Consider the following 2,428-nt stretch of genomic DNA (forward strand, 5'->3'; position numbering starts at 1 on the left):
AAAGGGCACAAGGCCTAATCAGTGCCCTCAGAGAGGTCTGCGTCTAGTGGGGGAGGCATACAAGTGAACAGACTGATACAATCGAGGGCAGTCAAAGGCTCCCAAATGGAGCTGAGGGATTCTTGATGGGTTGGGTACAACCAGGGAAGAGGAGATGACAATCAGAGAAGGCTCTCTAGAGGAAAGGACCCTCCAGGATACATCCTGGAAAATGTAGTGGGTAAAGGGGGAAAGGGCAGTCTAAGGCAGAGGAGACCAGGCTATAGAAACAAAGGTACCGAATAGCAGACCTTATATGCAAAGGCTATGGAACCTTATTCCATAAGAGATGGGGATCCACTAAAGGGTTTTAAGTGGGAAAGATGGCTTGATCAGATTTATGTTAAGAAGCTTTACAAGAGGGAGGGGATATGGGGAGATTATATATATATAGCTGAGTCACTAAAAAAAGGAAAAAAAAAGAAGCTTTACTCTGTCCTCTGTGGATACTGCCACTGCTGCAGGCAACTCTCCCAGGCACCTGTCGCTGCCCAGGCTTGGAATATTCCATTCAGCCTCTAAGAAAGGAGTCAAATGAGAGAACTATGAAACCTCACAGGGCTTGCTCTAGTCAGACTTGGCAGAGAATGGGGGCTTCCTGGACTCTCTAGCTCTCAAAAGAAAAAAATTAGAAAGCCTGTTAATATCTTGCCTGAGATCTCACTGGCTGTGTGATTTCCTCGTGACTGAGTGAGTCCCTGATTCATCTTCCAAACAAATGAAACCCTGGTCAGGAGTCTAACCCGAGCACTGAAAGCTTGCAGTAAAATTTAAGCTTTATTTCTTCCTATTCCTTATTAGGCAACCCCCAAATAGTAATCATGAATTCACTTTCCCTCCTCTTCCTAAGTCTATCAGTAGAAGAATACTTCATGTATGGGCGACAGACACACCGGGTACCTGGGGGATTGGTCTCATAACCCATCACTTGGCACCAACCATTTATGTTACTACTAAATCACCTTGAGATAGGGTTGACATCCATATGTAACCTCCTGGATTTTTTTGAGAATACAGATTTCTGGGACTTCCCTGGTGGCGCAGTGGTTAAGACTCCACGCTCCCAATGCAGGGGGCCTGGGTTTGATCTCTGGTCAGGGAACTAGATCTCACACACATGCCACAACTAAGAGTTCACATGCCACAACTGGAGCCCGCATGTTGCAACTAAGGAGCCCATGTGCTGCAATTAAGGAGTGGGTGAGCTGCAACTAAGGAGCCTCTGAGCTGCAACTAAGACCTGGCACAACCAAATAAATAAATAATCAGAATGCCTCTATATCCATTAAAAAAAAGAATACATATTCCATCAAATTATAAAAGGCAGATAAATTCTATACCTTTTTGCAAATGAATTCCAACAACTTTATACCATGTTAATCTCTTTAAGACAAAGATACTTTAAAAACAAACCAAGGTCTAAGGATGGAACTTTGTGGGTTCAGAACCCCCAAGATGATGAAATATCTCAGGTTCACTAAGGGATGGAAAATGGGTCCCTCTCCTTTCATTATTATACCCCTACCCCAACCAGCGTCCCAGTGCTTGTCCAAAGAGAGGAAGACCCTCAGCACTGGGGAGAAGTTCAGGGTTGGGAACTGAGAGAAAGCGGAGTCTAACTGCTTTCCTCCCCACTCTCCCCACACACAACAAAGATTCAGGTGGCCTAATTTGCCAAATACAGCCTTTTGCCTGCATTGCCTGCATATCCTCCACCCCCCCGCCCACCCCCCTGTCACACGCAGGATTTGGGAAGGATTTTTAAACTAGCAACATCATCACCAAATGCAAATAAACTCATTACATTGAATCTCTTCTCAAGTCGCCTTACAAATATGGTCTTTAAAGCACAGTGAGAACACTCAAAGACATGAAATTCTACTTAAAACTGTCCCTGTAGAAGTGATCTCTCCTGCTGCAAAGAGATGAAAAGGCAAATATTTCTGAGTGGTTCAGGTTCCCTACTCAACAGTCATCACATGAGCTTCAATTGCAAAAAAAAATTCACGAAGTGTTTAAAAATCTCCTTTAATTATATTTTCATGAACTCCAAGAACATCGTCATTGCAGTTAACGTTACAAAAAAGCAGAGGGACATCTGAACATGCAATAAAAAATGGATTCACAGTGAAAATAATGTATGTTGGTACTAAAATATAGTTACTTGGCTCCCTGAAGGGAAAAGCTTTCTTCTAAATATCTATTCACTTGGGTTTTATCATGAGAAAATATTTTTTTTTCTGGAAAGCTTTGGGAAGTTTTCAACTTGTGCTACTGTTATTGTTAGCATCTGCTGGAAGTCCCTCATTCTGAAAGCCATTATTTGCAGTCTATAATTTAATCAGAAAATTCAAAAGTACAACAAATAGCTTGGCAACTGTGTTGTTAC

This window comes from Phocoena phocoena, chromosome 4, assembly GCF_963924675.1.
Source record: "Phocoena phocoena chromosome 4, mPhoPho1.1, whole genome shotgun sequence".
In the NCBI taxonomy this organism is placed as follows: domain Eukaryota; kingdom Metazoa; phylum Chordata; class Mammalia; order Artiodactyla; family Phocoenidae; genus Phocoena; species Phocoena phocoena.